Raw genomic sequence first — 12398 nt, 5'->3', positions numbered from 1 at the left:
CTGCTAAAATTCCTGACTCCGGAGGGGATAAAAACCATCCGAGGTGAACAACCCGCTGCAAGGGAGATGTTTGCGGTCGAGGAAGCGACACCACAGCCCAAAAAACCGGATCAAAAGGAAGAAGATTCAACCGGGGAAAAGGACAACAAATAGCAATCAAAGCAGTCGGGGTCAGATCCGGGGTATGAAGAGGATGATTTTGGTGTACCCAGATCATTCGTCATGCCAGATGACTCGGATGCAACCAAATCAACAGTAGAAGAGCTGGAGCAGATCATCTTGTTCGAATATTTACCGGACAGAAAGGTATACCTGGGCACGGGGTTAACCTCGGAGCTCAGGAACAAGTTAATTGAATTTCTTCGAGCTAATGCCGATTACTTTGCATGGTCCCACATAGATATGACAGGTATACCACCGGGAGTAACAACTCACAAGCTCAGTTTGGACAGGAGGTTTCCCCCGGTAGAGCAGAAGAGAAGGCCCATGGCAGAAGCAAGACACGCCTTCGTAAAAGACGAGGTAACAAAGCTTTTGAACATAGGCTCTATCCGGGAGGTAAAGTACCCGGACTGGCTAGCTAACGTAGTAGTGGTGCCGAAAAAAGGTAATAAATTTCGAATGTGTGTTGATTACAAGGATCTAAACAAAGCATGCCTGAAGGATTCATTTCCGTTGCCTCACATCGATAGAATGATCGATGCGACGGCCGGGCATGAGATGTTAAGTTTTCTCGATGCCTACTCCGGGTATAACCAAATTCGGATGCACCTAGAGGATCAAGAGAAAACATCCTTTATTACCCGATATGGGACTTACTGTTATAATGTCATGCCTTTGGACTAAAAAATGCCGGTGCAACTTACCAACGCCTAGTTAATGGGATGTTCGAAGAACAAATAGGGAAAATAATAGAAGTTTATATTGACGACATGGTAGTCAAGTCCCTGGAAACAGAGGACCATTTGAAACATTTGTAGGAAACCTTCGATGTACTCCGCAAGTATAACATGAAGCTCAACTCAGAAAAATGTGCCTTCGGTGTCCAGTCTGGAAATTTTTTAGGTTTCATGGTGTCAAACCGGGGGATTGAAATCAACCCGGACAAGATCAAGGCCATCGAGGACATCGAGGTAGTGAATAACGTCAAAGGAGTGCAGAGGCTCACCGGAAGGATAGCGGCATTGAGTCGGTTCATATCGAGGTCCTCGGATAAGAGTCATCGTTTCTTCTCCTTACTGAGGAAGAAGAACGATTTCGTTTGGACACCGGAATGTCAAAGAGCTTTACAAGAATTAAAGCGATACTTATCCATCCCACCGCTGTTGCACACACCAAAAGCGGACAAGCAGCCTTTTCTCTACCTTGCTGTCTCCGAGGTAGCGGTAAGTGGCGTTTTGGTCCGAGAGGAATCAGGTATGCAATTCCCTATTTATTATGTAAGTAGAACTTTAGGGGATGCGGAGACCCGTTATCCCCACTTGGAAAAATTGGCACTGGCATTGGTAAGTGTTTCTAGAAAACTCAAGCCCTACTTTCAATGCCATCCGATATGTGTAATGACTACTTACCCCTTAAAAAACATCATGCATAAATCAGAATTATCGGGTAGACTAACTAAATGGGCCGTAGAAATTAGCGGATATGATATCGAATACAAACCTCGAACGACCATCAAGTCCCAGATCTTGGCCGATTTTGTGGCGGATTTAACTTCGGCTATGGTCCTCGAGGTTGAGAAAGAACTTCTGCTAACCTTGGGGAAAGCCTCGGGTATTTGGTCGCTGCATACGGACGGAGCCTCGAACCTTAAAGGTTCCGGGCTAGGAATCGTCCTTAAAACCCCGGCCGGGGATGCCGTTCGACAATTCATTAAAACTGTTAAATTGACTAACAATGAAGCCGAGTATGAGGCTATGATTGCAGGTTTGGAATTAGCCCGGAGTATGGGGGTCGAAATAATCGAGGCGAAGTGCGATTCGCTCTTGGTCGTAAACCAGGTGAACGGCGTCTTCGAGGTCAAGGACGAACAGATGTAGAGGTATCTGGAAAAAATCCAAGTGATACTACACCGATTTAAAGAATGTACCATACATCATGTACCGAGGGAGCAGAACAGTGAAGCCGATGTATTGGCCAATTTGGGATCTTCGATCGAAGGGGAAGAAATCAACCCCGGAACCACGGTACACTTGATGAATACGGCAATAGAAAATGGACATGCCGAAATAAACACAATGGGTTTAACTTGGGATTGGCGCAACAAGTATATCGACTACTTGCGCGATGGAAAGCTCCCGAATGACCCAAAAGAATCACGGTCATTAAGGACCAAAGCTGCGCGTTTCTGCTTGGTAGACGGCCAATTGTATCGACAGTCTTTCTTCGGACCCCTGGCTAAGTGTTTGGGTCCCGGAGAGACGGAGTATGTGATGAGAGAGGTGCACGAAGGAACATGCGGCAACCACTCCGGTGCTGAAGCTCTGGTCCGAAAGATCATCAGGGCCGGTTATTACTGGAACCGGATGGAGGAGGATTCGAAAAATTTTGTCCGAAAATGTGACTGGTGTCAGAGACATGCTCCGATGATTCACCAGCCCGGGGAGTTGCTGCATTCAGTGGTTTCACCTTGGCCTTTCATGAAGTGGGGAATGGACATTGTCGGTCCATTACCATGGGCACCAGGTAAAGCCCATTTTGTTCTGTTTATGACTGATTATTTCTCTAAGTGGGTTAAAGCGCAGGCCTTTGAAAAAATCAGAGATAAGGAAGTCATTGACTTCATATGGGACCATATCATCTGTCGCTTCGGCATCCCTGCTGAGATAACTTGTGATAACGGACCCCAGTTCGTGGGTGGCAAAGTCAACGATTTCCTCGAGGAGTTGAAGATCAAGAAAATTGTATCAACTCCATATCACCCGTGTACGAACGGACAGGCGGAATCCACGAACAAGAAAATAATACAAAATCTGAGGAAAAGACTTGAAGCATCAAAGCATCACTGGAGGGAAATATTACCGGAGGTGTTGTGGGCTTACAGAACCACGTCGAAATCAAGCAGGGGAGAAAATCCTTTCTCGTTGGTTTACGAAGCTGGAGCCCTTATTCCCGTTGAAGTTGGTGAACCCACTCTCCGGTTCCGCTATACCACCGAGGAGTCAAACGAAGAGGCCATGGCCGTAAAACTCGACCTCACGGATGAACTTCGCGAAAACGCGTTAGTCCGTTTTGCAGCCCAGAAACAGAGAATGGAAAGGTACTACAACCGGAGAGTCAATTTTCGGCATTTCCAAGTTGGGGACTTGGTGCTTCGAAAAGTTACCTTGAACACCAAGAATCCCAACGAAGGAAAACTGGATCCGAACTGGGAGAGACCGTATAAGATAACCGAGATAACGGGCAAAGGATCGTACCAGTTGGAATCCATGGACGGGCAACGGTTGCGCAATAACTGGAATGTGGCTCATCTAAAAAGATACTACTGTTAAGGTATGGACTCCCCGTGTTTTTCTATTAACCTTTCTTTTTTGCAGGAAGTCGAGTACCGGATAAAGTTAGAATCTAGGCTGAAAACACGTGTTGCACTCTATTCCTTAGTACGGTTTTGTCCCAAAATGGGTTTTCCGATAAGGTTTTTAATGCGGCAACAAGTACAACGTGTTACTTGACGAAGACAAGGATAAACGCCCGGAAACTTGGGGTCACACCCTACGAATGGGGACTTAATAACGCTTACCCGATCTTGCAGCTCAGATAAGCGCTAGGGGACTATTATACCCACTTCGAAGATTACCCCGGTTAGCAGAAATATGAGGAGCTCAACAAAACAAAGCCGGACCTATAGTATTAGGTTTCGATGTAAGGACCAAACGATCAGAATGAATCGTGTCCATGCAATATTTGCTACGGCAAAACCAAGAACCGGACCTTCTGCATTAGGTTCCGATGTAAGGACGAAACGACCAGAATGAATCGTGTCCATTTAGTATTTGCTACGGCAAAGGCAGAAGGAATTCTCATGTATATAAATACTTGCAATGCAAAAATTATCGAAAGTCTGATAACGATATCTCGAATGTCTTCGTGTTAAAACACTTTACCCCGATGATTATCGCCGTATTTCGACATTGCTTCATGTATATACCCTATACCGGGCACTACGGTCGAAATCCGACAAAGGCAACAAGGTCATAGTGAACCGATCCAAAATCGTTAAATCCCACAAACGGGGACTTTTACATCAAAATTTAGCTAAGGCTGAGATTCAGGTGTCCGAAAAATACCGGTCCTAAAAAATAAAAACCGGCCCTAAAAATGTCCGTCGTGATTCAGAGACGTCCGAATTCACAAAGCATAAGGTAAGTCCCACGGGCAAAAACTCCATAAAATTCCTAGACAAAATGAACCGGATGAAGAGAAAAGCCGATATTCAGGCACAGTCAGAAATAAAGACTCCTTAAAACGGACCGGCAATTCGTTCGGAAGTCATAACAAACATTCCAACAAAGTAAAGAATCAAGGAAAATACGTGTTTTATTTATACAAAGGATTTTACATCGGAGACTCATACAAAGGCAAAAAAATAAAAAGCTAAGTACAGGCCCTAATCTATCCGGTATGGCTGGATCCGGAATGTTCGGACACTGTCTGCTCGGAGTCGTCAGAGTCAGCCCCGAGGGCACCCTTATCCTCTTTCTCGACTCTTTTGGCCTCGAGTATTAGGGCCGGAAGATCCGCAAAGCCATGCTCGGCTTGCTCAAGAGTGATCCTCCGAGACTTCCACTTTTCATACTCAGTAATAATGGTAGCATGAGCCTCGGCGGCCTCCACGCTCTTTAGAGCTTCTTCCAAATCGGCCTCAGCCTGGGCTAGCTTTACTGCCAGAGCATCCCAAGCCTCTTCGAGGACATTTTGCATTTGGGTGGCCGACTCGAGCTCGGCCTTGAGAGTGTCATTGGCATCAACCGTCTCTTCGAGCTCTGTTTTTAGATCAACGCATATCTGGGCCCTCTTCTCTTCTTTCTCCTCAAACACCCTCATACGCTTTTTATACCGAGCACTTTCAGATTCGAGCAGCCGATGCCTCTCGGCCATGCCCATAGCATCGGACTTGACAGAGTCCAGCTCTTCCCGGAGTTGAGTGACGGTGGTTTCGTGCTCACCGAGCCTTGAGGATAAATCAGTGTTGTCTCGGCTAAGGCCAATCTTTTCCGCTTCGAGACGTCGGTTATATTCGACCATCTCGGCCAGCTCACCCTTTAATTGACGATTCTCGACCTTTGTTGCGTCGAGCTCGGGTCGGAGGTTGGAAAGAATAACTGCTTGGTTCAGCTCATCCTCCTTCACCCGCAGAAGGTGCTGATATTTCTCCGTCTCTCGGCTTTGAGCGTCCAGCTGGCCCTTGAGATCGTCCACCTCTTGCTGGGCACGGACGAAAGCCTCATTGACGAGCACCACACTCTGCAAATGAAGCTAGTTAAAAGCTTGAACAAACGAGACTAAAATTATCAATGAAATTATGGAAGGATGGCTGATAGGTTTACCCGATTGCCCGCGTGCATACCCTCGTTAATGAGGCACTGCCAAGGGACCCCGTTCATCTTTCGCTTGTCCGAATCCGAGACCAGGGGCCTCAGGTAGCTTGCCACACCCACTGGGCGAGAAAGAAAGCTGCAATCCTCGGGAACGGTGATCACAGCCAACCTCGTCCTCCTCGGGTCCACACTTGGGGCCGGAAAGGTGCGTACCAGGCTATCTCTGGCACCGAACTCGGTGGTTCGATTGGCCGCCCTCGTGGCTCGAGGGATCAGAAGATGTCCGAAACCTGCAGTTTCACCGGTTGCAGGAGTGTCCGAGAACATGTCTTCGAATTCATCCGACCTTGAGGGCTGAATTGGGGAACCCGGATGGACCTCAGCTGCTTCGGCAAAAGCAGGGAGCTGAAGGCGCTTCCCCGACCGATGGAAGCGGTGAAACGGTGACAGCCTCCTCCGGGATCGAAGCCACGGAAGGGACAACGCCGACTCCCCGAACAATAATATCGGGCTTTGTTTCGTCCCGTAAGGTCCGAGTAACGCTCCTCGCCCTCTTCTTCGACTTCTGCCTTTTGTCGGAGGGCCTTTTTCTCTTGGCAGCGGCAGCAAGGATACGAGAGGCACTCGCTGAATCGAACTCGGGTGCCAACGTCGCAGGTTCAGCGGCTGAGTCCGGCCTTGGATTCACCAATCCCTTAGGAAAACCTGAAAATCGAAGATGTTACAGAAGGGTAGAAAATTCAATGGATACGGATAAAAACGAAGTATTACCGTGGTTCTGGGCGATCCATCGGCCACGGGACAGATGACCCAACGTCCGATCGTCGTGAGCATGTTGGCTGAGGAGAGCAATAACCCATTCGTTGAGATTCCGGACGACCGGAGGAATCCAACCCATGGCTAATGGAAATAAGAAGACAAGTAATGAGAAAGTGGAACTGAAGTTCGGCGAAGCATACAAACGCAATTATTAAAAGAATTTCGACTTACGCTTGTTGTTCCACCTTTCCGGAAAAGGCATGTAGCTGTCCGGAATGATGTCCGAGGTCCTCACCCGAACATATCGCTCCAACCAGCCCGTGTCTCTATCTTCATCCATTTTTGAAAAAATTGGATTCCAGCTATGCTTTGCGAGTTTTATTACACCACCCCGGAACAACCTCGGGGAATATAGCCGTATTAAATGGGCCAGCGTGAATTCCTTTTCTGCATTATTGGCCAACAGCCGGAGGCAGGCCACGGCCCTCCAAACAATTGGACCAATATGTGCCAAGGTTACATTGAAAATCTGGCACATGTCTAAGATGACCGGATCGAACGGAGGGTCGAGCTTGAGGGTGAAAGGGTAAGTATAGACGTACAAGAAGCCCTCCCGATGGTCGGTGACTGACTCGTCTGGCCCGGGGGCAAAGACTCGGACTGGACAGTCGTCCTATCTATAATCAGCCCGGACTAGGTCAAGTTTATCCTCGGTAATGGATGAGGGATATCGTCTCACATCATACCCTCTGTCGGACACCGGGGAAGGTTTTTCAACCTCGAAATCTTTGTTGAAATTTGGTTTGGCCGGTACGATGTCCGATGCGGTGGGTTCGAAGGTGACCTTCCCCTTGGCTGGAGAAGTTGGCTCGGTTCCTTGAGAAGAAACTGAGGGGACATCATGGGAAGTGGTTTTAGTGTTGGCAGACATTTGAAAATATGGGATAGAGAGATTGGGAGAATGCGAAAAGGAAGTTAAAAGGGTAAAGGAAACAGTCAGAGAATTCCAAAAAAGGGGTGAAGAAAGAGAGGAAGAAGCAACAACGCACAAGAACGACTAGTGGAGAAGTTGGTAAAATCGTTCCTTTTTTGCGTAGTATAAGCGGCAAATCAACAAGTAATGTGAGTTGAAAGATAAGAAGAGAAATGGAGAAGTGAAGAACCGAAAGAAGAGAGGAAGTGAATTGAAGAGTCGAAAATGTTCAAATGGAGAGGTAAAGAGCCTTATATAGGCATGGGATCGAGGCGGTTATCGATCCCAGCCAACCAAGGAGAGCCACGTGTCCTATAATTAATGAGGAATGACCTGAAACGACGTGCGTTACGGCGGTTGTCAGAGTTGACCATCCGGAATAAGACACGTGGTCGATGAAAGGGGGACGTGACGCAAGTGTTCCCGCCAAAATGAGAAGATAACAACGGACAAACGGAGTCGCCGATTATCTGATTCATCCGCTTCCCGTTACTCCGATAAAATTCGGTCCGGAAAGTGTGGGGACAGTGCTTGTATACGGTAAAAATCGGGTATCCGCTGGACCGGTAAGACCGGTGACCGAGGGAAGAAAGGAACGAGCACATGCACGAAGACTTTCTTTCTGGACCGGAGGAGTGTTTGGATCGAAGAGAGGGAAGATCTTCATTTGGTCCGGTTTCTTCATAGCCGAGTTGATCGTGGCCGTTCCTCCGTTTGATTGTGGCCGTTAGTCCGTTTGATCGTGGCCGTTAGTCCGTTTGACCGTGGCCGTTGGTCCGGGAGATCCGTTACGCGATTGCCACGCGTCGATAACGGCCTGCCATGTTCAACTGCCAATCGTACGAGTGTCAGACTGTACGACCAACCTAACCCAACCTAATCTATTTCAGAGATTTTCTTTATTTTTTAGTTTCTCATGTTGTATGAAGCCCATGGGGCAATACTATAATTAGGGCTCATTGCCCTACTTTTGAGGGGTTGGCTTCCTCATATCAAGAACTCTTGTAATAGCAAAAAATATATACTCTCTCTCTCTCCCAAATATCTGATTTCGGTTTAAATTTATTGTGTTCGTCTTCGGATCTCGTGCAATCAAGCAATATTCAACATAGTAGCATATACGTTTGGCGTATGCCATCAGTTATTATTTAGATTATCTATAGTTGATTCTATTCCATTCTCTCTCAATCAAAGAATAGATCAAAGCTTACCACATATCCTATACCTCACTCAAATTTAATTGATTATCCAAATTCGGGGTAAACAGTGCTAAGATCTTGAAAGCTAGTTGATTTTAAGTTGCCTACAAACTGAATCGCTCGCTCTCTCTCTCCCTCTCCCCCTCCCCCCCCCCCCCCCCCTCTCTCTCTCTCTTTCTCTCTCAAGTTGGTTTCTTCTATGTTTTCATTTTCTTAGATTTTTTTGAATTTCCAGATTAGGGATCTTGTACCAGCAATAGTTTCATTTTTTGTCAAGTCAATGGTACTGGTAAGTTGAGGAGTGATTTTAGATGCCGCATTTATTATGCTTTCTACCTCTAAAGGCAATTCTTATGAGGAAACTTAATGATGATGCTTCTAAATCATTAATATCAAAAAAACAATTTAACGTTTGCAGCAGTTTTGTTATGTAAGATATACCAGTTTGACATCTAACTCGTTACTTGAAACTCTACGAGGATGCCAACTGGGCGGCTAATGCCTTATTCTTAGATTTGTGGGATACGCTCGGGGGCGAATTTAGGTGTTTAAAAAAAGGTCACGTGAACCCGTGATCACCCGATTAAAGTTAAGTTAATTATCCAGAGGTTCAAGGATCAATCCACACTTAATGTTTTTTTCCTCCTTTTTTTAGTAGTGAACCCATTTTCTAGAAATTCTAGATTCGTCTTTGGAGAACTTCTATCATCATCTACTTCCATTATTTCTACATGAAAGAGGTCCATGATGTTTCAACAATACATTTGTGACAAAGACATGAATGACTGATAGACCATTAGCAATCAATGATTGCTGTAACACTTTCATACACTAAATATGCCATAGTCCATCCATCTTCTACATATATCGCGATTTTAAATTTCATCCACTAATTAATAAATCCTCAAAAAGACAGTCCATAAAAAGATTTTGTTCATTCTAATTTCTTTTACAATCACGGCATGAATTTTAGGCGAAATATTCAAGTCACAACAACCTTTGATATTGCTTTTATCATCGGAAGGCTATATGTATTATAAAGTGAATACAATAGAAAGGAAAAAGTAATTTTACTATAGCACTTTTCTCCTCCAAAGGGATAAATTGAAAAAGCAACATAACCATTGTTCTTATTTTCTTATCCTTCTTATGCCTCTGTATAAAACATATCAGCACTAAAATCAAATTATTCAATACTATTCAAATAAGTAATCGGAAACAAAAAGTATTCACCATACCTATTTAAACACATACTATCAAAATTTTATCCACAAATTATCTTCTACTCATTGGGCAAAAAAGTAAAAATGAAAAGGTACCTCATATTGTAAAAAAATTGTCATTTTCACAAAAATAAAGAAAAGAAAAGGGAGCGGTGGGTTCTAAGATTAGTAGTAATATGGGAAATTTTGTATTATGAAAGAGGAATTTTTTCTTTTTTCATTCTTTAAACTGAATTAATAAAGCACTTCAGTTCATCTCAAATTAAGATATGTAGTACAATATATAATATGATTTCTGTGTAGTTTCCAAACATATCTTTTCTTACAATAGCACAAACTTTGAAGGTCTAGATAGACCAAATCCTTGAAGTCCCGAAATAAAATGATAAAGGAAACTGAAAATGAGCTGTTAAAGAAATAGATTTACCTGTATGTTATAATTGGAGTTGAGCAAAATACACCAAATGAAAAAAGCAATGTCTTTTATGGAAAAGGGAAGCTTTCTAACTGAATGGAGGAAAGAAGGACAGAGAGATGAAGTGTTTGACATTGTCTACTTTTATAAGTGGTACTAAAATATGAGAAAAAAAAGCATATAATTGGTAGAAGTTGAGAGGACCGAAAAAAATCGGAATGTGAAAAGATTGATAGTTACAAATGATGGTAATGGAAACATTCGACAACGTTTAATGCACTTGAATTTTATTCATTTAATAAAAGGTAATTTTTTATTGTGAAGGACAAATGGTCATTTAGCTTTTAAGGAGTATTTGTGTAGTTCAACTTTCAACTATGGGTTCCCACTTTTAGGGTCGTTTGGTGCAAAAGATAAATATAAATAGTCATGGGATAAGAATTTAGCAATTCCTTCTCCCTTGTTTGGTTAGTAATCGTGGGATAAGTTATACCAGGAGTAAAAATAGTGTTGGGATAACTTATACATGCCATAGGGTGGAATAAGTTATCCCCGGATAAGAAAGAAACCTCTTCTTTTTAGAAATTATCCAATGTATAATAATTTTAGTCCAACATACCAAACAGTCAATAAAAATAACTCCAGAATAACTAATCCCATCATAACTTATCCTCACGTAATTAATCCCATCATAACTTATCCTAGCGTAGTTTGTTTTTGAACCAAACGACCCCTTAGTATTATTTGATGATAATGAAATTCCAAAAGAAGATTGATGTATTTACTCTGCTTGCTATTTCTAAAGGCGATTCTTATAAGGAAACTTAATGATGATGCTTCTGAATCATTAATATCAAAAAAATAATTTAACGTTTGCAGCAGTTCTGTTATGTAATCAGATATACTACTAGTTACATATCCAACTCACGACTTGAAACTCAAGGAGGATGCCAACTGGAGGGTTAGTGGCTTATTCTTAGATTTGTGCGATATACTTTACTTTGTCTATGAAGGAAGTAAAGATAAGGAAAAAGTGAATCGGTCAAAACTAGTATGAAAAGAACTTTGAAGTCTACATTTTAGATAGTAATAACTAACAACTTTTATCATCATCTTCTTCCATTTGACAAAGGGTATTTGCAGAACTGAGGTTAATTTTTTTTTGTTTTGAAAAAATTGGAAGTTGAAGATTCAAAAACTTCAAAACAATATGGACCTTTTTCGTTAAACCTGTTTGAACTTGGAAAGTTTTCGGAAAGGAAACAAGACTTTTTGGGGCCAAAAGTCAAACTTAAGGCTAAAAACAAGAGGAGATATACTTGGACTAATTTGAGATAAGTTGGCTTTGGTAGGAATATGGTTGACCCAATTGATTTTCAATAAACTAAAAAATGGACATAATAAACTCTTCTGCATACTTATACTATAAAAGAGGAGATATATTCCGCTTACTTTTCTATATATTTAATAAAACTTAGAAGAACTAAACTCATATCATTAGGACCAAACTAGTAGAGATCGACTCTACTCAGGAGAAATTCCGAGTGTATCTTGGTCCGAAAATATGAGTTGAACCCTTGTATGAATTTTAAACCAAAACCCTTTTTTCAAAGGGGACATTTTTGCCAAAAAATAAAATTTAAGATAAGCATGACAAGTTTGCAAGAAAGGAAATACTTTAAGCAAATAATCACAATAATCACACATTGAAGCTCGTAGGTCAACCGTATTCTACGGATCCTTAATACTAGGGTGCTTAAAACCTTCCCTAGGGGATCACCAGAACCCTTAACTTGAACTCTGGTTAAAAGGTTTTTTCTCTTGTTTTGATAAACCCTTTTTACTCGGTTTTCCTAATTTTCATTATAAAATTAGGTGGCGACTTTAAAAATACGAAATCCAATTAGAGCACCAACAATCTCTTAGTAGCTTTTATGCATCCGTGTAAAAGTGAACTGTAAAAGATGACAATTCTGCTGGGAAATTTCTAGGTTCTAACCATAAGGGTTTTAATATAATGTGATTTAATTGTGAATATTTGCCTATTTGTTTACTCTCCTGTAAAATATAAACTGTCATGTATTTCATATCATAATTCCGCCACTCCTGGCAAAAGCATGGTTTCAAAAGGGAACACGCGGGCTCGCGGTCTAGCCTTCACTAAAAACCCGAAACACCAACACATAGAATGCGGAGTTGGTGTGCGGTCACCCAACAGCCGACAACAGTTCACCCCGAGTAGTCCGCTCGGGTCCAAGGTCTTTTCGAAAAATCCACTCTTACATATGCCTA

The sequence above is a fragment of the Lycium barbarum genome, chromosome 6, assembly GCF_019175385.1.
Source record: "Lycium barbarum isolate Lr01 chromosome 6, ASM1917538v2, whole genome shotgun sequence".
Taxonomy (NCBI): Eukaryota; Viridiplantae; Streptophyta; class Magnoliopsida; order Solanales; family Solanaceae; genus Lycium; species Lycium barbarum.
The sequence above is the reverse complement of the archived record's forward strand: the minus strand, read 5'-3'. Positions refer to the sequence as shown.